The following is a 25,252-nucleotide window of genomic DNA, read 5'->3' as shown; positions in this document are numbered from 1 at the left end:
TATGTGTTCAAGGTTTACTTGAAAATTTGAATGATGACTCATTCATTGACTCTAGATATCCAAGTTTGATCATCCTAGACGATTTAATGAGAGACGTCACCGATAGTAAGGATGTTTGTGAACTCTTTGTGGAGGGCAGCCATCACAGAAACCTAAGTGTAGATTGTATACTGCAAAATGCGTTCTCGAAGGGAAAGGAGAGTCGAACCATGAGCATCAATAGCCAATATATAGTCCTATTCAAAAACCCACGTTATCAAGTTGGGCCAGCCATATTTGCTAGACAGATGTATCCTAATAATCCGAAGAAATTCATGAATAAGTACAAAGAGGGGACACAACGACCATATGGGAGTCTATTCATTGATCTGAAACAGAATACACCGGAAGACGACAGACTAAAACTTAATATATTTGAAAACAAGAACATGATTGGTGGGGGTGTTTCTGAAGAGTATATTAGCAATAAAGGACTAGAACCACCTCAGTTTGAAGATTCATTTCAAAGTGAGCAGACGTATTTACCAGACGAGAAAGAAATCATGCCTTCATGTGATGATTGCGGTGTAGTCTTTGCAAGCGTTCCTGATTTAGCTAGACATATGAATAAGTGGTGCCCGGAAAATAATGATTTAAAAAGAAAAAGGGAAATTGAGAATGAAGACATTCCCTCAAAGAAGCCTCGTGTAAACGAAATTGATATAGAAGGTGGAGAAGATATGGCTTTTATGAAATTAGCTGAACTTGCCAGAGAGGTAAATGCAGATATATGGGAAGAAAAAGTTGATAAATACATGAATGGTGACATGAATGAAGACCACGCAATAAGTAAGGCCAATCGCAAACTAAAAGACGAGGATATGGATCAGTTTTTGTCCAGATATAGTAGTTTGGTTGAGTATTTACTACAGTTACAAAATGGTAAACTGCATGGCAAAGTCATGAAAATGATTACAGAATTAGTTAACGATGGCATGGACTACGAGAAAGCTATTAAAGTAGCCATCAGGAAATATAAACCTATGTTGGAAAGCTATCTAGATGAAGCTATTGATAACGAAACAAATGATGATGGTTCTGAAAGTGAAAATAGCATTGATGATGATGAAGAGGAAGAGGGGGAAGAGGAGGATGAGGAGGATGTAGACGATGAAAGCTCAACTAAATAAATATGAGAACGTTTTACTCTATATATCATTCTATAGTCATCATTCCATGTGTAAAGATGGCCTCTTGGGAAAAGAACTTTAGAAATATTTATTACAATCCAGCTAACCCAGCGATTTTTGCAGGGCCTGATAAACTTTACAGATTTGTTCGAACAGATGGAAAATTCGTTCTCAGTGAATATAGAATACGAAAATGGCTACAACGTCAGGAACCATACAGTTTACAAAGACCCTTAACAAGGTCGTTTAAGCGGAACAGAGTTATCGTTATTGGAATAGACGACCAATGGGATGTCGATTTGATGGACATGTCTTAATTTTCGAAATTTAACAATGGATTTAATTTCATATTGGTGGTGATTGACATATTCTCCAAGTATATATGGCTAAGACCTCTAAAGAATAAGAAAGGTGAATCCGTGGCGAATGCTTTGAAACATGTTTTGTCAAAAGGAAGATCTCCAAACAGGATAAGAACAGATAAAGGACAAGAATTCAGATCAAGATTAGTAGAATATCTCCTAAAACAGAGAAATATTCAACATATATTTGCACAAAAAACGGAAATCAAAGCTAATTACGTTGAAAGAGTGATCAAGACTATTAAATAAAAAATCATGAGATTTATCACCAGGAAGCAGTCATATGACTATGTGGATAACTTACAGAATTTTGCTAACAGCTACAACAAGACCTTTCATAGAACGATTGGCATGGCACCAGATAAAGTCACCCTATCTAAAGAGACAAACCTGTGGTGGAAAATGTATTGGCCAAAAAGATTACAACCTAAGACAGAGAAAATAAGAAAACCTTTCCGTTTCAAAATCGGTGATAAAGTTCGTATTACATACATAAGAAATCTTTTTACCAGGGAATACGATGAGAAATGGAGCGGAGAGATATTTAGTTTATCGACTTATTGATTTTCAAGACGAAGAAATTTCAGGAACCTTCTACCAATCAGAAGTGCAGAAAGTGGATGTTCGGAAAGACGATATGTGGAAAGTTGAAAACATCCTCAAAACAAAAGGCAAAGGACCCAACAAGCAATATTATGTGAAATGGTTACACTGGCCAACGAAATTCAACTCTTGGATTAAAGCTCGCGATTTATCTGATATTTGAGAGAGTTAACTATCCCGGAAAGACTAACTTCAAGTCTCGACAGTTTACACCCCTGCACGAAAGATAGCATACTGTTGGCCCTTTCGTGAGGTTAGAGATATTGTTGAGTGATAAATGACTCTCTATTTCTTTTATGTAAAAATTGGTTAAAGTGATTGTGTTATATTGTAAAGACACCATGTGGATGGCTCTCCGACCCATGTCTGTCTAATTGACGGGGATATCAAATATTGTACATACTATTGTTGTTATTCAACTATGTGCCTACTGAACAATAACTACATCTAATATGAAACAGTTAATACTAGTAGTTCACTTGCATAACGACACTGAAAATCGTTTACCTACACATTTAAACGATGCAAATAAAACATAAAAGACATCTGTACATTAATCAATATCAGCATTTAGAATATAGCAAAGTACTCTCGACCAATGAAATTGTAGAATTGGATGCCTCTTAATTGTGAAGACTGAATGTAAATCATGTTCTTAGTAAGGGATTATCCTATTATTTAGGTCTATTTACTGTAACAGTTCAAAACAAAGAGTTTCTATAAATGAGTTACAACTGCCCCGAAGCACATTTATCAGATTGAAAGGATTTATCACACAGTAATTGAAACTGACTAAAAGTTGAATTGTGAAACAAACAAAAATCTCAAAATAAGTTGAAGTTTACTGGTGCAGTAAAATTGGTTCCGTGAATTTTATTATGAAAATATTAATAACATAGCAATGCAAAAAAAAATTTTTTTTTAAATCTTTCAGATAAAAAATAACCTAAATCTTTAGCTTTCCAAAACTTTGATTACTTGATCAGCGGTTGGGGAGAATAGTTATTTCCAATACATGTATCCGATAAAAAAACAGGAATTTAATTTTGAACATATTAAAAACTTTTAAAGGCAATATTTTTGAACATTTCCCTGACATAATGAAACAGTATTAAAAACTTTTAAGGGCATTATTTTTGAACATTTCCCTCACATAATGAAACAGTATTTGATGTAAAAAGCCGGACTAAATTATTGGCTGTGAAATAAAATTTAGTTGTTACTCAAATGTATTAATTGATTTAAACTGTAAATAAAAAAGGATAATTCCTCACTAAAATATTACATGATTTACATTCATACTCACAATCAGGAAACATACAATTCCTACCTTTTCTTTCTACTGTTGTGTCACATAGTATCTATAACGCATTTTTTATAAAAATATTTCCCAAATGGTAAGAAAATCCTCACACCACTAAAACTTATCCATAAATGACATGCCGAAAAAGGAAGTCATGCATCAATTATAAACATTGCACTGACAATTAAACTAATTCTTGAATAGATCATTTGAGTCTTGAGCACTTTACAATATTCTAAGTTTGTAAGAGAATGATAATCCCTTACTTCATGATAAGTACTCGCTAACGCTCGTACTTATTTATGAAGAAAGGGATTATCATTCTCTTACATATACGTAATTAGCCGTAATTAGTAACACCGTATAATGACCTTGTCCTCCAAAGACCAAAGAAATTAATTTAATTAATTAGTGTCGTAATACCTAATGATGACGTCAGAGGGTATCCTCACTGGGTATCCTCATGGGTATCCTCTCCCATAGGTTTAACATTAGCAAAAAGTCGCCAGAACCCCCACTTCCCCTACTACTTATAATGTAATAAAATCGGACAATCTTTACATTAGTCGATTACTATATTCCCCTACTGCTTAAGTTCAAATTTTTGGATTAAATATACAATTGTTCCCCATTTAAAATGACTTTCTTTACAGATACCCCCCTTTGCAGAAAACGTTACTATTTACAGACTTGGGGCCATTGATCAGTTTATTTTGACTGTTTGGCTATGTTTAAAACGAGGTGTTTGATTAATAAAGTTCGATATAGTCCTATTAAAGACTTTAGGCTGATGATTTGATAAATGTGTCCAACTTATATGTCTTTATCACGAATATATGAACACCGTTGCATAAGAATCAAAATATTTTATGAAATAGACTATAAAAATGGTAAAACTAAAAATTTATCATTGCTGTTATGTGTTTTTATATGAATCGTGTGCAGAACATTCAATTTGACGATACTAAGGAGAAACATGTATAGCCTTTGATTTTTTACCTAATTTTAATATTTTAGGGGCATTTTGGCACATTTTTACCATTAAAAATACAAAAATGTCGCTAACGTCAGCAAAAATAAGCCCCCCTTTTTTTTAGATATACATAAATACATGCAGTGTTATCGAGGATGAGGAGAAATGATTAAAGACAGAGTCCTTGACAGAATTCTCGTTCTTACAGTAGTTTAATGAACCCTACCCCTTAGGCAGAAGAATGAAAAACAGTAAAAATTTGATATAGACTATAGTTTCATGGCGATCAGAAAATTTCTTCTGATACAGTTTATCACTTATTACCTTATTAATTTACCTTTCCAATTTCTAAAATATCTCAAAAAATAAAGGGATGCGCCAGAAATCGTTATTTCGCTTTAGGTTACAAGGAAGTAATTATTTACATAGGCGACAATGGTAGCCTTTTTTTGTCCTGTGTTTTCCCTATCAAAGATCCATTGAAAAAAATGTCGAAATCTGAATTATCAACACCTTTGGGTGTAATTAAAACTGCAAAACATATATGGTGCCGCAGCTTTTTTGATAGAAAAATGGCATTTTTTTAGGGTACTCAACGATTCCGGAATTTTCGAAATAGTATAAATGAAGAACACCCGTTGCATAATTTGGCACAGAAAATGTTTCTCGTCACAGAAAGTTTTCTCTAAATTTTTCGCTATTTCTACACCAATGGCCAACACTCATTTCTCACTTGATCAATTTTGATTTCTAATTACAAGGGCAGCAGAAAATAAATTTACTTCTACCTATTATCTTGGATGTGAAATCTAGGTGGCGCCAATCATCTTTATTTACTTCCTTTTAACCTATATATATTCACCAGGTTTTAACGGTGATCATACACATTTTCATGTATTTTCCATCCTTTTTTATTCATTATATTATGAATATTATGATTATTATGTTTAAATCAATCTTTAAATTGGGAATTAAATCCCATAGGCAAAGCTCTGATTCCTTGTGCGGTGTTGGCTTTTCATTTGGTCATTTTCTGTTAACACTGGTTAAGTTAGCTCTTCAATGAGTGTTTACGGTTTTCGATTTTTAAAGATATTTGCTTCGAGCATCACTGAAGAGACATTTATTGTCGAAATGCGCGTCTGGTGGAGTAACAATTGGGACCTTTTTAAATTACTTAATTGTATGTAGATTTACACAACACAAAGAGTTCCATTAGTACCAGTAGAATTAGAGTAAAGCCTAAAACTTAAGTTAAGTCAAACTTCACGACTTTCTGAAGAACTTTTTCTTAGACTATTATTTTTTCCTCTATTTTTCTTTTGTAGTGTGTTTGTTAGTCTGTCTTGTCATGTTTGTAATTTTTATATATTGCCACTTTTATTTGTTCATCTTTGTAAATTTTGAATCGACTGCTTTGCTTGTTTGTTTTTTGTTTTGTTGCTTTCTTTTCTTTTTGTAGAACAATCACATACAACTTCTACTATTTGCCACCACTCTTTATATGACGGTACAAAGCCAATTTTAGGATCATTTGTTTAGTTTCCAATGATGCACACTTTTTTAAGATCATATAATTTGTTTGAGTCAGAAGAGCTTTTCTGAATTAACATTCATCAAGAATGCTCAAAGCCAAATATTCGGAGGTTAAAGTTGTTTAAGTACTGAGACACGTGAAGAGCTCTATGACCAAAAGGGACCTAAAATAAAAACAAAATCCATCTAAGGCTAGCTTTGCCTGAGGGCATACCATATAAAGGGTTAATCAAGAAAATACCTCAAATTCGTTTAATACACAGAAAGTCATTTTAAAACATATGAAACATAACAAACATCTAGAAATTGGGATCGATTTAGAAGAACATTTCACGACGAAAGGGATGATTTCAGCTTCTTTATTGTGAAATTTTATTTTCAATGTAGCTACACTCCAACAGCACCTGAATATGGAGTATATATCTCATAGATGATACACTATTCCAGAGATTGTGTATCCTATCATGATTTCCTTGATAGATAGGTTGCTGCTTACTGAAGCAGTGGTTCCAAACGGTAAAGTTGAAGTCATCCCTTCGAATGTTTTAGGTTGCACTTCTGTTAATATAGACAATGCAATTTCCCATAGGAACTCGTTTTACGGCTAAAACTGTGCTACTTTTACTATGAAGTTTCGCAAAAATGATATCCTACAATGGAAAGAATTTGAAAACAGTACTTTAACTGTTGTCACCTTACCCTGTGTGCATGTTTTCTAACATGAAATGCTTAGAACCTATATGAAACTACTCTTATAACAAATTGAAAGCATTCCAGAATACTATAAATGTAAACTTTAGTAGTTAACAATTCCAACATTCAAGATTATATAAAGTATCTAATCCTGCCTCTATCTCCAGTCCACATCTTACTGTATGCCAATTTATCTATAAAAGTTCACAATTTCTGCCTGAAATGATCAGTTCACAATAATATCATCTCTAACCATATATCTAACATGATTTTGCAAATATAAGTGTTTAACCAAGGCCATATTTTCAAACATTGTATGTATGAAGTTACCTGTTTGATACATATATTCATTAAATGTTTTATAAAGCTGACTGCTAAAATCTGGGGGGGGGGGGGGGGGGGGGGGGTTTGCATAACTTCCAAGCAAGGTTGATGTTTTCTATACAAAAGACCTTTATGATGATAAAATCATAGCTTTTACAGGTTAAATTATGTGTTTTATGACCCAGGGATTAAGGATTTTTTTCAGTTTTTTGCCACTGGGACCTCAAATTTGCTTAATAATTCTGCCGTTTCTGTGAACATGGAATATTTAGTCTATTTTTAGGATAGGACACACTATTGTTAGTTTTATAGAGGTATTTTTTGTATCTCTAGCTTGTATTCTTTATGCCGCGGTTTCAAAAAAAGTAAAATCACAAAAATACCGAACTCCGAGGAAAATTCAAAACGGAAAGTCCCTAATCAAATGGTAAATTAAAAAGCTCAAACACATCAAACGAACGGATAACAACTGTCATATTCCTAACTTGGTACAGGCTTTTTATTATGTAGAAAATGGTGGATTAAACCTGGTTTTATAGCTAGCTACACCTCTCACTTGTATGTCAGTCGCATAAAATTCCATTATATTGACAACGATGTGTGAACAAAAACAAACAGACATAATAGGTAAAAATGTCAATGACAATAGAGAACGGTCAGGCGTTATGGTTTACTTGTGGATTTTCGACAGGGTAAAACACCCTAACAACAATCTTCATCAAGGATCTATGAGTTTCAATGACTACGAAGAGTAAATATAAGCACTTCTTAACAATTTAAATTACATATATGCATAAATTATGAATTTTACTTTGCATACTGTAAACTGTGAATTTATGCTGAGTCATCATATTTAAGGCCCAGAACTTACTCAATCTTCATGAATATTTATAAAACTTTATATTTGAGTTAATTTCATTAAAATCGCTGAGGATAAACCAGATTTGGTGAAATTCAACGTGTTCTCTTTTTCACCCAATATAGGTTGCACTTCTGGAAATATAGACAATGCAATTTCCCATAGGAACTCCTTTTACGGCTAAAACTGTGCTACTTGTACTATGAAGTTTCGTAAAAAATGATATCCTACAATTGAAGGTTTATATGCACTACTATTTTTTTTTTTTTTTTAAAGTCAAAAAATAGGGCTGTGCGGCATATTTTCAACATTTATATTCCTCGAACTTCTAAGAGTTTAAACTTATACTAAAATTCTGTACTACCCCTCCCTTCACTTTTGGTCTTCCTCAGAATTCAATTAGGCCGATATCCATGTGTATTTATACTGGTAACATTTCCAAGTTGTGTCTCTACGAGATGAAGCATTTATATTATATTTAGGAACCAGTAGGTAAACAAAACAAAATAGGTAGGGGTTTCAGATCAAAGATCGTTTCTATAATTCTATATCTTTTTGTTTTTACCATTTCACTCTATTCTTTATCCTTTGATTTCTATTATATTTGTCCTAAACATGCGTGACATATTTGCCACTGGACATAAGGCAACCAAAAGTCAATCATCGTATTCTGTATATTTCATCATTTCTTTATTATGTTATCTATAGGTTTGGTCCCGCCCCTTATCTATTTTTTTGCACATTAGGGACGACATCAAAAGTTCAATGTAGGATAAAAAAAACTTAATTCATATAGTTTTTTTCACTGACCCCCTAACCCCCCCTCTTCTTAACTTAATTTGGGAAAAATTGATTGACCAATAAGGATATATATAAAATCGATGTTAATTAAACAAAATTTGCAGCAATTTTGACCCACCCCCAAAACTATTTGAATTAAGTTTTTTATCCTTCATTGATTTTCTGATGTCGTCCCTTATCCTGTCTATGTAAACCCAATTCATGTCCTGATAAATGGTGACTCATGCATAGCATCATATGTGGTTATTAAAACAAGAAACATATTCATATTATATATAATGATTAATGTATGCTAGGACTTATAGATAGATGTCATTAGTGCCAGGTCATGTAATAAAGTAGGTCTTATGAAAATACAATAGCATTTTAATTTTGATGATTATATATATGTTCATATATTTAATAATGCCATTTTTTTGGAAAAAAGGGTAGGGGCAAGGCGTTTTTAAAACATATCAATGGGGTGCGGTTTTTTTTTTTTTGTTCTTCGGAAGTGAGCCAGAAGAAGTCCATTTCTGTTTTTTGTTTTTGCATTGGGAAGATCTTCTGGCTCTCTTCCACCTCTTCTTTTTTGATAGGTTGACGGCAGAGGCACATAACAAACATGGCGTCGTTTAGTCTAAATGAAATTAATAAATTTATGAATGCAGATATATTAGAATGTGAGCTGTTTTATAAACGTTTTTGTGGTATGACAGCCTTAGTAGGACATCCCTGTAGGACGATAAGCTGGATAAATATAAGAACTACACAGACAATAACAGTTAAGGGACGATTATTTGATATTCTAGGGAAGGGATTTTGATTGATTGGTGTTTAACGCTACTTTCAACACTATTGGGTTATTCCGTGGTGGTCAGTTTAAATTTATAGATGAAGGATGGGGAAGGGAAGAGAGGGCATTATTATTCATTTCAATCTGTCGCTAATCATGCCTATTTTTCAGCTCTTACCAGGCAACCATATTCATATATGAAATCCTTCTGTCCCCCACCCCAACAAATAAATAAATATCAAATGGTTTTCCTCTTATTTAACACAAGTTTAAATTGATTGATTGTTTGTTGCTAATTTTAACGCCCAGTGAAAATTATTTCATGCTTGTTCAGGAAAACACGAGTTTAGAAGTCACGTATATAATATAAAAATTTAAGAGATGGAATATGATTGCTAATAAGGCAACTATCCACCGGAGTTCAAATATGAAGTGGATGTAAGCAATTATAGATAAGATAAGATAAGATAAGAAAAATTTATTTTAAGTCGGGTTACATGAAATACTACAAACATAATCTCTGTAGGGCTTCTTGCCGTCATGTAGACAAATGCTTTTTGTAGACAATCGTAAGGCCTTCAACAATGACAAAAACCTGATACTGTAAAGTCGTCTATAAAAGGCCCGACATGAAAAGTGTGAAAAATTCAAACGAAAAAACTAACAGCCTAATTATACATAACAAAACAATTTACAAAATATCAAATATGAGTCGAGATAGGAACCAACGACAACCACTAAACTACAGGCTCCATCCCTGGGACAGGCAAATAAAGAATATGGCAGGGTGGATATAAAAACGAAGATGTGGTATGATTGCAAATGAGACAACTCTCCACAAGAGATCAAATGACACAGAAATCAACAGCTATAAGTCACCGTACGGCCTTCGACAATAAGCAAAGCCTACACCGCATAGTCAGTTATAAAAGGCCCCGAAATCAAAAATGTAAAACAATTCAATCGAGAAAACTAACGGCCGAATTAATGTACAAAAAAAATGAACGAAACATAAATATGTATAACAAAGCAACAAACGTCAACCACTGAATTACAGGCTCCTGACTTGGGAAAAGCACATACATACAGAATGTGGCGGGGTTAAACATGTTAGCGGGATCCCAATCCTCCCCCTAATCTGGGACAGCGGTGTAACAGTACAACAACATGTTTGTCAGCAACCCATCCCGAAGCTGGGACAGTGGTGTAACAGTACAATAAAATAACAACCTGCACAAATCAGCAAATTAACTCAAAAGATCGGTACGAGACACACACAAAAAAAATAACATTAAGACAATAGACACAAAGCACCGACATAAGAGTATTTGCAATTACTGGAAGTTTGCTCAAACCTAATTACAACTGGTACTGAAATAAATCTTGTTCTCCCAGACTGAGTTATCAATCAGTACACAACGCGCGGCAAAGGATTTATTAAAAAAAGAAAACAGTCTGAGAAACGTCTAGTTTACGTTGTATATAGATATAAGAAGATGTGGTATGAGTGCCGATGAGACAACTTTCCATCCAAGTCATAATTTGTAAATGTAAACCATTCAAGGTCAACGTACGGTCTTCAACACGGAGCCTTGGCTCAAACCGAACAGCAAGCTATAAAGGGCCCCAAAAAATTAGTAGTGTAAAACCATTCAAACGGGAAAACCAACGGTGTCTAATCTATTTAAAAATAAACAGCTGCGCCATGAGCGCATGATACGCCCGTCGTCTTGTGTGTGAATTTTTATGCAATAAGCATAAATAGTTTCTGACATACGGCGTGACATGCGAAAACCCCCCCTTTTTTTTTACAAAAAACTCCATATCTCTAAAATAAAATTTTGAATCAAAACCAAAAAGTATACAGATCTTAAGATTAATATAACTAAGAAGTGTGTAAAATTTTAAGCAATAATCATAAATCGTTTTTGAGATACGGCGCGACATGTGAAAAACCCCTCCCCCTTTTTTTACAAAATACTCAATAACTCAAAAATAAAATTTTGAATCATCACCAAAAAGTATACAGATCTTAAGATTAATATAACTAAGAAGTGTGTAAAGTTTTAAGCAATAATCATAAATTGTTTTTGAGATACGGCGCGACATGTGAAAAAAAAACACACACCTGTTTTAGTTACTAAGTCCCGTAACTCAAAAAGTTTTAATCTTATTATCACCAAAAAGTATACAGATCGTTTGACCATCATAAGAAACAACTATGTTAAGTTTCATGAAATTTGGATAAGTCATTCTCAAGTTACGGTGCGACATGTTTACGCCGGACAGACAGACGGACAGACAGACAGACAGCCGGACAGACAGACGGACGGACAGACAGACGGACAGACAGACAGACAGACAGACAGACAGACAGACAGACAGACAGACGGACGGACGCCGGACATTTGTATACCATAATACGTCCCGTCAAAAATTTGACGGGCGTATAAAAACGATATACTTGCATATAAATCCATATACAATGAAACGGTTTTTGAAAAGTGGACCGAACGTTTTGACCATCGAAATTTTGCAATAGAAATACTAGTTATGACCACAAGATTTTAACAGCCAGTGCAGGACTTGCACGAACGTTAGATTTAGTTAGAGGGGCGATATTCTGACGCGATTTTTAATTCTTGGTTTAGAAAGAAAGGGGAGAAATCCAAACAATTACCGACCAATCACAAACGTTGTTGCAAATTTGACCTTATGACGTCAAAGAATATCCCATAATGCAATTATTGCATATAAATAAAAAAACTACTATACCAATTAAATAAAAAATATTGCATTCAAATGACATTTTATACCAATTGAATAAAAAATATTGCATTTGAACGAAAATTATACCATTTGAATGAAAAATTATACCATTTGAATAAAAAATTATACCATCTGAACAAAAAATATTGCATTTAAATGAAAAAATATACCATTCAAATAAAAAAATATTGCATTTAAATGAAGAAATATACCAATTAAATAAGAAATATTGCATTTAAATGAAAAATATCAAATTTTTGCAACCAATACCATGCCATAGATATATGCTTTTTCCTTTGACATAGGTTTACCAACTGAACTCAAAATAAAATAGTAAACGATACTGTTATGACTTGCAAACATGTCCGAGATATCCTATTTTCCATTTTAAGATAAATTTTAGAATACAACAGTAGGAGATCGATTCCTTAAAATGAGATATTAGAAAACGATGACAAATCAATTCAATTTCATTCAAAGTTTCATTTATATTTGAAGTCAATATTCAATAAACAAAGTACAAAACACAAGCTTTAGTGATTTAAAAATCGACTACATAACAAAATATACAAACATATATACATGAATTGTTAAGTATATTGATCCAATATCCACCCGTTCATTGTATGGATCATTTTTCCGACCTTAATAGATAATAGATAAAGGATGACATCCGAACGAGTTACCTGGAATATTATTCCGAAAGCACTCGAAACATTGTACACGTAGCACGTAATAAATGTTAGGTCGGAAATGTGATCCATACTATAAACGGTTGGCTATTGGATCAATATACTTTATAGCACATCTTTATACCACTCAATACAAAATGGCGGGAAAAAGCTGACTCGGACTTTTACCTCATATAATTGCATTGGTATTATTTGGGTCTCAAATCGAAAGAAAAGAAATCTAGAATCTGCTTAAATTTTGGTAAATGACCTTTTATGAGCTATTGAAGTCTTATATATATGAAAAGAAAAATGGGTGTTACGGGACAAAATATTTTACCCTGTATCGAAGGAAAAAAACCAAGGAGTCCGAACATCTGACACAAATTCCTAAACCTGACCTAAGTACATCCTTAAGATGATAAATGTCATTATCCATGAAGTAGTATAAAAACTGCACGCAAAATATTTTTAATATATTAATAACATATTAAAAAAAAAATAAGCACAGTAGCTAAGAGCAACTGAAAAATCAAAATAAATCAATCAGTCTACACATACTTTACATTTTTTTTTTTATACTGACTTTATCAGCAAGAATATAAAGAGAGCCTGATAGGGCGAGCTGATATTCGAGCTGATAAAGCCAGTATCAAAAACAATAAAATGTCATTATTCTTTTTATAGGCAATTTATCTTAAAGATATGTTTTTCTTGTTGAGAATATTGAATAAAATGAAATACATGCAGTTATAAAACTATTTTTATAAGTACAAAACGTTGTGATAGTTGTTCGGTTGTATGAATTTCATTGATAAATTGACGCGGATAGACATAAACACGTGACTTTGCTAAACTGATACGTGCCTAATATTTTCGAGTATCAGGTCCATGATCTTAAAAATATTAAGCAGTAAGATCAAAGGGAAAATGTAGAAATTGCCAATGAAATACACTATCCTAAATCAATTTTGTTTTTCATCTTTCAAATGGGGAAAACCCACATCTAAAAATAGTGCTTCATTTCCTGAAAATCTAAAGTGTTGACGACAGATGGAAAAAATGTATTAGATAAATTCCATTTGTAGTAATATCGGTTGATATTTATCGACTTATATATCCTTATCTCTTTTATATATGTTAAAACCATTAAATTGTTGAATAGTTAAAAAAAATTAAGCAGAGTCTACCATTGCAATGTTATATCCTGAGTACAGCAACAAAAATATAAACAATTAAGACTATAAGGTGGACACAACCACAAAAAACATTAATCTGAAAGACAATTTTGAATCAATTCTCAAACTTATTTGTACATTATATGTTTACCTTTTCATTTTCTTCATGTATTAACCATCTACGTGGTTTTTCCATTATCGATCAAATGATAAATGTACGATTACACACATCTCTGATCAATGTAATGATTATTGTGATGCATTTCGAAATAGAATTGAGAATGGAAACGGGGAATGTGTCAAAGAGACAACAACCCGATCAAAGAGCAGAAAACAGAAAGTCCACTAATTGGTCTTTAAGTTTAACGCAGCGAGAAATTCCCGGCTTCAGCTGACCCCTTAATAATGTATACTAGTTTAGGGAAATGGACGCCACACTAAACTCAGAAACATGTAAATGAACCAAAATTAAAAAACACAAAAGACTAACAAAGGGCAAAACATGGTTATTTTTGCGAATCTTACATTCATCTATAACTGATCTAATTGTAAATTTACATTGCATGAATTATTTAATCATGTATCATGTTTCTACATAAATTATATATAATTACATTGCATGTATGTTTCATTATAATACGTTAGTTTGATTGGCTAACAGCAATCTCGCGTCATTCTGAAAGTAACCTTCATTTCAAAATGAATCAGTTGTATTCCATTTATGATGACACGAGCTTCCACAATAAAGTACACAGGTAAATAAAAGAAAAACTTGATGGAAATCGTGTTTTCATGATCCTAGCAATGCGATGGCTGAACACGTGGATGTTGTACACATATGTTTACTCAATATTTTCTTGCTAAAATATTCATATTAAAACCACTATGTTCATAGTCCGTTATTATAATTTGAAAAAAAAACAACATGTTCAAATGTTTACATTAACAAATACTTTAGGTTTACAACTTCTCTCAAAGCACTGATATAAAACTCGAAGTTGCAGTAATCGATACAAAATAGCCATAGTGCGCGGGTCTATATTATAAAAAATGACGGAAAATCGTGTCTTTTAATGAATTCCTTTAACCTGATGACTAATATATATTACAAGTAGTCATCCCCGTTTCTTCCGGTAAAAAGTTGCCTTTACTTTGCATGGGCAACTGTGAGGAGGTACATTTTGAGGAATAATTGTAGTAATATTATATTACTGTATGCAATATATACTAGTATATATAGAACAAAAATTTGCTTCCGCAAATTTGCAGATTCAACATTGTTGTGCTGATATTTAGAGTAATTATTTCTAGTATATATATATATCAATATATATACAAGTCTAAATTGAAAACAACGTTCAAACCTATGATTGCGTTGGATAAAAACCGAAATTTTTATACGTGTGCCAGCAAAACAAATTTCTTGGTAGAGGGGTTTAAATACAGCACAGACAACATTTTCCAAAAGTCCAAAAAAGGGAAATTATAAATGATCATGGCGTTGGAACGTAACTGTAGAGGAGGTTTACTATAGAATATATCAAATAGTAATCAATGGAAAAGTATACAGGTATTTGTGCTATCTAGTTAAAATCAAATTGTCAGACAAGACAAATGCCTTTACAAATAATCATTTAGTATATGTAATATTATGCATTTAAAAATATATAATGTATCTATAATGGGTCCAGATTATTTGTTTTATATATATTTTTTGAATTGCTCATAACAAATTTCCAACCACAAGAGGGATGTTATATAACAATCAACTATTTCTGTTCAAAATTGAAACTGTATCTAAACTTAAGACCTAAACAATATTGTTAAGTGGTGTTTACTGCAAGACCTTTCAAACTCAAAATTTAAAGTATTTGCTTGAATACTTTTTGTCCATTACTTTGTTCAAGTAGAAGGTATATGGTCGAACTGTAGAATTTAATTATGTTTTGAATGCAACTCGAGCATGTAGAACTGCATCAGATCATCAAAAATTGATAGAAATAATTTTCTATTTCCAAAAGTAAAGGGAATTAAATATCTGTCAAAACATTTATAAACACAAAGAATGCACGTAAAAAAGTAGAGCAATGTGACTTTAGGTTTGCCATTTCTAGAAATCCTACACGCATTTTCTTTAAACAAATTGATTTCTGTTGCATTTATAAACGATTTTAAATAGTGTTGTATAATTAGTTTTCTTTTACAGCTGTTATCATAATGCTAGCAAGTTGAAGGTTAGGTTGGCTTGCTTGCTTTGTTTGTATTAATGTTTGTTCAAGCATTGTAATTAAGATTGACATCTGAAAACCATATATAAAGGCAGAGTTAAACTTGTATACATTATACTTTAATTTGATTGGACACTATCAAATAATCATATTTACCTATATACTGGTTTAAATCCGCCTACTTATATTGTTTGCAGATGTCAATCTTAATTACAATGCTTGAGCAAACATTAATACAAACAAAACAAGCAAGGGAAGCAAGCCAATCAAACTCTTACTCTGCATGCATTTGGAAATCGACTGTAATCATTTATTGTTGACACCAGTGCATTCAAAAATAAGAAAATTTAAAGAAGATACCAAAATAGCAATAACAAAGTTGAAAAGGACAAACAAGCATCATAACCAAGTGAAAAAAAGACGAAAAGGCAAAATGGGTTAATACTACCCAACAACAACAAAAGTTGAACAAAGATTCTAATGTTCAAGTTTTACAGAATGCGTTATAATGGGTATTTCAAATATATACATGAATAAGAAATGAATGCTTTTTTTTTGTAATTCAATTGGGGTGTAAAAGTGTTTAGTGAAGCACATTTTGTATGAAGCGCGGAAACGCACCTTACTAATAATGTGCACACGATCAACGCTTTTACAATCCTATAAAATAGCAAACAGAAGCATTAAATTCTTACAATTACATTTTTATACGGCTGCAAAATGTTTTGCGTCCATATTATGTTATGGCGATGTCTGCGTCTGCGTTTGAAGACATTTTGGTTCGCAGGCAATAACTTGAGTATAAGTGTATGGATCTCTATGAAATATTAGCACAAGGTTTGTTGGGCCAAAAAAGGTCAGTTTTACTGGTTTTTGGATCTATATGAAATTTAAGCACAAGGTTCCATACCACAATAGGAGGGTTGGGATTGATTTTGGGGGTTATTATTACTGTTTTGTAATTACGGGCCAGAAAGGGACCAAAAACAAATTATTTGTCTGATTTAGGACAATAACTTGAGTATAAGTGTATATATCTTTATTTAGTTTTAGCAATTTTAGTAATTAGGGGCCAAAAAGCGTTTTTCTTGTTTCAGGGCAATAATTTGTGTATAAGAGTATAGATTTCTATGAAATTTTACCACAAGGTTCCATACTTCAAAAGAAAAGTTGGGATTGATTTTTGAGGTCATTCCCCAAACCGTTTAGGAATTATGGCCGAAAAGGTGCCAATAAGGCCACACCAATTTGATAAATAGTTCTTTGGATTTTCCCGCTCCTTTTTTGGAGAAATTGACTTTTCAATAAAAAAAAAAAAATTACCGCTTCCGCAAATTTTTGGGCCGCATGCCGCTCCAAATTTAGTTTCTCTTTGAATTTTTTTTTTTTTTTCACATAGACGTTTTTCTTGTGCATATATTGCTCCCATCGATTCAAACCCACGTGTGATTAATCGAATTGTGAATAGAAGGTCAAAAATCATAGAAGCCTAAGAAGGTCAAAAATCGGGATGTCAACATGTAGTTGTGTCAGCTCATTGCCTTGGACAAGTAGTTACTGGACACACAGTTATCCGAAATGCATCTCGTTTTATCTTTGAAGATCTGTTCTAGGAGACAAATATTAGAAATCTGTCTTTAGATAACCACGATCACATCAATGTTCGTTTGAACCATTGTCATCTCCGATCATTGTTTCAACAGACATAGACCTGAATCTGAATAAGTACTTTGCAGGGCCAGGATATGGCATCAATGGCAACGGAAGAGCTGGAAAATTAGTCCAACGACGTGAGAGCAACCGAAGTTTTAAAGATCTCAATTGTCTTGGCAAACACAAGATTGTTTGGTAGTCTATTCCAATAAAATATTGTTCTTACAAAGAATGACTGTTTATGTTGAGGGTCTATATTGTTTATATTTGCTAGGTGGAATTTTGAAACACCGGCTGCTGTTTTGTACAAATTTATCTACAATGTTGGTTGTTTTATAGACCTATCTATCTTGGATGAAATTAATATTAAATTCCATGAATTTTGAAAAAATCACAGATTTATCTTATTATGATGAAACCTCATATCCCCTTGTTAGTCTATTGGTATGCAAGCAGAACTCTTTTGTAAGGGAAAATTTAAGAGTTCCAACGTTCGAGACCAAAGTGGTGGTATTGTGATGGGCATGCTCATAACAATTAGGGATGTGTAATTGGTTCAACCACTTCTAGTCAATTAAGCTAAAGAGTTTAAAATGCATTGCAGCTTTTAGGAGCAAAAGGAAAGAGTATTTTGCTGTCAGAATAATGCATGTGAATGTGGTGACAGGTATTTAAGGGAATATTTTAATACATTGAGATCTACATGCATAGCAATATAACTATCTTACTTATGATGTTGTTGAAATATTCACTTCACCCATTATGTTGATCCTTAGTATGGATAAATAGTTCCAAGTGGACATCAAGCAGCCAATAAACAATCATTACCATATATAGATATAATGAAAACAACAATATCAAAAAATATTTAATATTTTTCAGGACCATTTTTTTTTTGGATACATACACATATTTAAATTTAATTCAACATATGTCATTTACCTAACTAACATAATTCCTCTTGTTAAACTGCATTTGCTATGCTTCCTTAATATATACACATTTTGTATCATTTTTTATTTTAGTTTCTTGTGTATAATTTGGAGTTTAGTATGACGTCCATTATCACTGAACTAGTATACATATTTGTTTAGGGGCCAGCTGTAGGACGCCTCCGGTTGCGGGAGTTTGTCGCTGCATTGAAGACCCATTGGTGGCCTTCGGCTGTTGTCTGCTCTATGGTCGGGTTGTTGTCTCTTTGACACATTCCCCATTTCCATTCTCAATTTTACATGTATGAATTTTAATAAAAATTCACGCAGACAAATATAAAAAAGAAGATGTGGTATTATTGCCAATGAGACAACTCTCCACAAGAGACTGCATTTGCTATGCTTTCTTAATATATACACATGTATGAATTTTAATGAAAATTCACGCAGACAAATATAAAAAAGAAGATGTGGTATGATTGCCAATGAGACAACTCTCCACAAGAGACCAAATGACACAGAAATTAACAATTATAGGTCACCGTACCGCCTTCAACAATGAGCAAAGCCCATAACGCATAGTCAGCTATAAAAGGCCCCGAAATGACAAATGTAAAACAATTCAAACGAGAAAACCAACGGCTAATTTATGTACAAAAAAATGAACGAAAAACAAATATGTAACACATCAACAAACGACAACCACTGAATTACAGGCTCCTGACTTTGGACAGGCACATACATACAGAATGTGGCGGGGTTAAACATGTTAGCAGAATCCCAACCCTCCCCCTAACCTGGGACAGTGGTGTAACAGTACAACATAAGAACGAACTATAAAAATCAGTTGAAAAGGCTTAACTCATTAGATGGATACAAATAGAAATACATCTAACAAAAACACAGAGTAGACGTGGCTGGGTACTTGTATATCCCAACAACAAAAAGACACTAAGTACAGATCTGAGAGTACTCGCAGCCACTGACAGCTAGTTCAAAGCCACTAACAACTAATAAAAAAAATAATGCATGAAGCTTATTTGACGAAAATGATCAAAATTATTAAACCACAGCGAGACAAGAAAGTTGGTTATTGTTCATTCACCAATCCATCAAATTATATGCGTTAGAGCATGTTTCTTCTCCTGTTTCTATGAAGTAACCCAGTTTTAACATGTACATAAATTCTAAATCGCACAATTTAAAAAAAAAATTATACCGCTCGCTTCACTTGTAGAGCACTCGCCTCATAAAAACTCATTTTCAAGAAAAAAATACAATTAAAAAAATTTCGCTCGCTCGCCCCATATTTTTTGGAACTTTTGTCGGAAGAACTACAAATCAAATTGGTGTGGCCTAAACTAGGATTTTCTGGTTTCTGGACAATAACTTGAGTATAAGTCTATGGAAAATATTTGAATGACCCACAAGGTGTTATACCATAAAAGGAAGGTGGGGATTGATTTTGGGGGTTATGACCCTAACGGACCGGTTTAGGAAAAAGGGACAAAAAACAATACTTGTGTAATACTCTGTATAAATTGCTTATTTCTTGACCAATTTCAAATGGAGTTATTAAAAGTCTTGAATTTTTGGTGTTCTTTAATATGATGAATATAACCGGGTATTTATAATTTGGATTTTGGGCCCTGTTTTTGAATTGGTCCAAATTAAGGTCAAAAGGGTCCAAAATTAAACTTAGTTTGATATTAACATAAATTGAATTCTTGTGGTTCTTTGATATGCTGAATCTAAGCATATAATTAATTTTTTTTTATTTTGGGCACAGTTTTCAAGTTGGTTGAAATTGGGGTCCAAATTTAAACTTTGTTTGATTTTAACAAAGATAAAATGAATATATTATGTTCGTTGATATGTTGAATTTAAGTGTGTATTAAGATTTTGGATTTTGGGTCCTGTTATCAGATTGGTCACATTGAGGTCCAAAGGGTCCAAAATTAAAGTTTGATGGATTTTTTCAAAAATTTAATTCTTGGGGTTCTTTGATATGCTGATTCCTATCATGTATTTAGAATTTGGATATTAGACCATAATTGGTAAATGTCCAATTTAAAATTATTTTTAAAAGTACTTAGACCACATTCATTCTTTGTGAGATACTATGCTATATCAAGTATTTGATCAGAATTTAAATTTAGAGCTGTATTGCACAATTATTGTTAGAAATTTTAAGTTGGGTCAAAGTTAAAAATAGATATAGCATCATATTCTAATTTTAGAAATTATGTTTAAATATAGTTTGAAATTTACTGTTCATTATTAGATATTTTTGAAAAGAGGCAAGTTTTATAGATTTTTTAAAGACACTGTATTAATGATGAATGATATTTTCAAAATGTTTTTTTTTCAATTTTTAGTAAATTTTTCTTGTTTCAGGGCAATAATTTGTGTATAAGAGCATAGATTTCTATGAAATTTTACCACAAGGTTCCATACTTCAAAAGGAAAGTTGGGATTAATTTTTGAGGTCATTCCCCAAACCGTTTAGGAATTAGGGCCGAAAAGGTGCCAATAAACTAGGACTTTCTGGTTTCTGGACAATAACTTGAGTATAAGTCTATGGAAAATATTTGAATGACCCACAAGGTGTTATACCATAAAAGGAAGGTTGGGATTGATTTTGGGGGTTATGACCCTAACGGACCGGTTCAGGAAAAAGGGACAAAAAACAATACTTGTGTAATACTTTGTATAAATTGCTTATTTCTTGACCAATTTCAAATGAAGTTTAATTAAAAGTCTTGAATTTTTGGTGTTCTTTAATATGATGAATATAACCGGGTATTTATAATTTGGATTTTTGGCCCTGTTTTTGAATTGATCCATATTAAGGTCAAAAGGGTCTAAAATTAAACTTTCTTTGATTTCATCAAAAATTAAATTATTGGTGTTCTTTGATATGCTGAATCTAACCGTGCATTTAGATATTTAAGTTTGGGGCCTATCTTCAAATTGGTCTACATTAAGGTTGAAAGGGTCCAAAATTAAACTTTGATTAATTTAAAAGAAAATGAATTCTTGGGGTTCCTTGATATGGTGAATCTAAGCATGTATTTAGATTTTTGATTTTGGGTACAGTATTCAATTTGGTCCAAATTGGGGTCCAAAATTAAACTTTGTTTCATTTCATCAAAAATTGAATAATTTGTATTTTTTTTATATGCCAAATCTAACAGTGTTTTAGATTTTTGATATAGGGCCCATTTTCAAACTGGTCCAAATTAAGGTCCAAAGTATCCAAAATTAAACTTAGTTTGATCTTAACAAAAAATTTAATTCTTTGTGTTCTTTGATATGCTGATATAGCATCATATTCTAATTTTAGAAATTATGTTTAAATATAGTTTGAAATTTACTGTTCATTATTAGATATTTTGAAAAGAGGCAAGTTTTATAGATTTTTTAAAGACACTGTATTAATGATGAATGATATTTTCAAAATGGTTTTTTTTTCAATTTTTAGTAAATTTTTCTTGTTTCAGGGCAACAATTTGTGTATAAGAGTATAGATTTCTATGAAATTTTACCGCAAGGTTCCATACTTCAAAAGGAAAGTTGGGATTGATTTTTGAGGTCATTCCCCAAACCGTTTAGAATTAAGGCCGAAGAGGGGCCAATAAACTAGGATTTTCTGGTTTCTGGACAATAACTTGAGTATAAGTCTATGGAAAATATTTGAATGACCCACAAGGTGTTATACCATAAAAGGAAGGTTGGGATTGATTTTGGGGGTTATGACCCTAACGGACCGGTTTAGGAAAAAGGGACAAAAAACAATACTTGTGTAATACTTTGTATAAATTGCTTATTTCTTGACCAATTTCAAATGAAGTTTAATTAAAAGTCTTGAATTTTTGGTGTTCTTTAATATGATGAATATAACCGGGTATTTATAATTTGGATTTTTGGCCCTGTTTTTGAATTGATCCATATTAAGGTCAAAAGGGTCTAAAATTAAACTTTCTTTGATTTCATCAAAAATTAAATTATTGGTGTTCTTTGATATGCTGAATCTAACCGTGTATTTAGATATTTAAGTTTGGGGCCTATCTTCAAATTGGTCTACATTAAGGTTGAAAGGGTCCAAAATTAAACTTTGATTAATTTAAAAGAAAATGAATTCTTGGGGTTCCTTGATATGGTGAATCTAAGCATGTATTTAGATTTTTGATTTTGGGTACAGTATTCAATTTGGTCCAAATTGGGGTCCAAAATTAAACTTTGTTTCATTTCATCAAAAATTGAATAATTTGTATTTTTTTTATATGCCAAATCTAACAGTGTTTTAGATTTTTGATATAGGGCCCATTTTCAAACTGGTCCAAATTAAGGTCCAAAGTATCCAAAATTAAAATTAGTTTGATCTTAACAAAAAATTTAATTCTTTGTGTTCTTTGATATGCTGATATAGCATCATATTCTAATTTTAGAAATTATGTTTAAATATAGTTTGAAATTTACTGTTCATTATTAGATATTTTGAAAAGAGGCAAGTTTTATAGATTTTTTAAAGACACTGTATTAATGATGAATGATATTTTCAAAATGGTTTTTTTTTTCAATTTTTAGTAAATTTTTCTTGTTTCAGGGCAACAATTTGTGTATAAGAGTATAGATTTCTATGAAATTTTACCGAGAGGTTCCATACTTCAAAAGGAAAGTTGGGATTGATTTTTGAGGTCATTCCCCAAACCGTTTAGAATTAAGGCCGAAGAGGGGCCAATAAACTAGGATTTTCTGGTTTCTGGACAATAACTTGAGTATAAGTCTATGGAAAATATTTGAATGACCCACAAGGTGTTATACCATAAAAGGAAGGTTGGGATTGATTTTGGGGGTTATGACCCTAACGGACCGGTTTAGGAAAAAGGGACAAAAAACAATACTTTTGTAATACTTTGTATAAATTGCTTATTTCTTGACCAATTTCAAATGGAGTTTAATTAAAAGTCTTGAATTGTTGGTGTTCTTTTATATGATGAATATAACCGGGTATTTAGAATTTGGATTTTAGGGCCCTGTTTTTGAATTAATCCATATTAAGGTCAAAAGGGTCCAAAATTAAACTTTCTTTGATTTCATCAAAAATTGAATTATTGGTGTTCTTTGATATGCTGAATCTAACCGTGTATTTAGATATTTAAGTTTGGGGCCTATCTTCAAATTGGTCTACATTAAGGTTGAAAGGGTCCAAAATTAAACTTTGATTAATTTAAAAGAAAATGAATCCTTGGGGTTCCTTGATATGGTGAATCTAAGCACGTATTTAGATTTTTGATTTGGGTACAGTATTCAATTTGGTCCAAAATTAAACTTTGTTTCATTTCATCAAAAATTGAATTATTGATATTTTTTTTATATGCCAAATCTAACAGTGTTTTAGATTTTTGATATAGGGCCCATTTTCAAACTGGTCCACATTAAGGTCCAAAGTATCCAAAATTAAACTTAGTTTGATCTTAACAAAAATTTAATTCTTGGGGTTCTTTGATACGCTGATTCTTACCATGTATTTGGAATTTGGATATTAGACCATAATTGGTAAATGTCCAATTTAAAATTATTTAAGTACTTAGACCACATTCATTCTTTGTGAGAAACTATGCTATATCAAGTATTTGATCAGAATTTAAATTTAGAGCTGTATTGCACAATTATTGTTAGAAATTTTAAATTGGGTCAAAGTTAAAAATAGATATAGCATCATATTCTAATTTTAGAAATTATGTTTAAATATAGTTTGAAATTTACTGTTCATTATTAGATATTTTGAAAAGAGGCAAGTTTTATAGATTTTTTAAAGACACTGTATTAATGATGAATGATATTTTCAAATTGTTTTTTTTTTTCTTCATTTTTTGGTAAAATTTTTTGAAGAACTTCGTGGTAGGTTTGTTTGTCATTCTGTATAAATTGATTTTCAGAATGTTATATATATTTTTTTTATGAAGCAAACACCTTTAAAAACTTAGCTAATATTTTCCATTCACAAATAGATAAATTAAATTCTTGGTTTACTAAGATAATATGGTTCATTAATAAATAAATGAATTAAATTATTGGTGTACTTGGATATGCTGAATCTAACCGTGTATTTAGATTTTGGATATTGGACCATAATAGGTAAAATACAATTTCAAATTTTTCAGTTCTTTGACCACATTCGTTCTGTGACAGAAACCTATGATGTGTCAAATATTTAATCACAATCCAAATTCAGAGCTGTATCAAGCTTGAATGTAGTGCTATTCATGCCCCAACTATTCAGGGTTCGACCTCTGTGGTCGTATCCAGCTGCGCCTAGCGGAGCATTTTATTTGTTCTACAACCATGAAATTATGAGTAATAGTAAATTCTCAGTTTGTTTTCCTATGCATTGTTGTGAAGTTGACATGAGGAGCA

The 25,252-nt window shown here is 32.1% G+C and overlaps 1 protein-coding gene across 1 annotated transcript in view; it reads right to left on the bottom strand.

Moving 5' to 3' along the window:
- LOC127705147 (uncharacterized) overlaps positions 1–14,251 on the bottom strand; it is a 236,547-nt gene extending 222,296 nt beyond the window's left edge. Inside the window, exon 1 of the mRNA XM_052209400.1 lies at positions 14,168–14,251. The gene's annotated coding sequence lies outside the window, so the exon portion shown is untranslated. The remainder of the gene's footprint in view (positions 1–14,167) is intronic.
- Positions 14,252–25,252: the final 11,001 nt, after the last annotated feature.

The sequence above is a fragment of the Mytilus californianus genome, unplaced genomic scaffold (genome assembly GCF_021869535.1).
Source record: "Mytilus californianus isolate M0D057914Y unplaced genomic scaffold, xbMytCali1.0.p SCAF_6, whole genome shotgun sequence".
Classification (NCBI taxonomy): domain Eukaryota; kingdom Metazoa; phylum Mollusca; class Bivalvia; order Mytilida; family Mytilidae; genus Mytilus; species Mytilus californianus.
The sequence above is the reverse complement of the archived record's forward strand: the minus strand, read 5'-3'. Positions and strand labels throughout refer to the sequence as shown.